The sequence below is a fragment of the Propithecus coquereli genome, unplaced genomic scaffold (genome assembly GCF_000956105.1).
Source record: "Propithecus coquereli isolate 6110/MARCELLA unplaced genomic scaffold, Pcoq_1.0 Scaffold523, whole genome shotgun sequence".
Lineage (NCBI taxonomy): Eukaryota > Metazoa > Chordata > Mammalia > Primates > Indriidae > Propithecus > Propithecus coquereli.
The window spans coordinates 605,362-605,956 of record NW_012151097.1 but is presented as its reverse complement, the minus strand read 5'-3'; positions in this window follow the sequence as shown (position 1 = coordinate 605,956).

The following is a 595-nucleotide window of genomic DNA, read 5'->3' as shown; positions in this document are numbered from 1 at the left end:
GATTTTTTTCTGATCCACACAAACATTTTACCAGCCCGTCCTTCCAGCAAAGATTAATCTGTTAAGATGAATGAAGCCACTATTTTAATTTTATTTATCATATATATAGTGTATATATGATTCTCCCTGATCTGAGAGGAAAACAGGACCTGATTCACTTTGGCAGCTAGCCCAAGCCCTTAATTGCCTTACACCCTATGATGCTTTTTGTTCCTCCAACCAGCTTGCCAACTAGTAAAACAAATTTACTAAAGTGGACTGCAAGTCTATGGCTTTAGACTGTTAAAGGCAACCACTAGGGTGGCCAAAAATATTAAAGAACCAGACTTCTACCTTAGAAATCAGCACTTTGGGCCTGTGCTATAAAATAGCCTCTTGGCATTCTGAGAACTTCATGGCACACAGTTTTATAACTCAGGACCAACCTCGTCATTAACCGTGATTAAATAGAAGCATGATTATTTCTAAGCCTTCATTTAACTCGCAATTCAAAGGTACACTTGATTAAAAATAAAAATATCTTAAAATAACTGCCATCTACCCAGTACTTTGAAGCTTTCTAAAGGCTTTTTCATAAGATATTTTATTTAAGCCT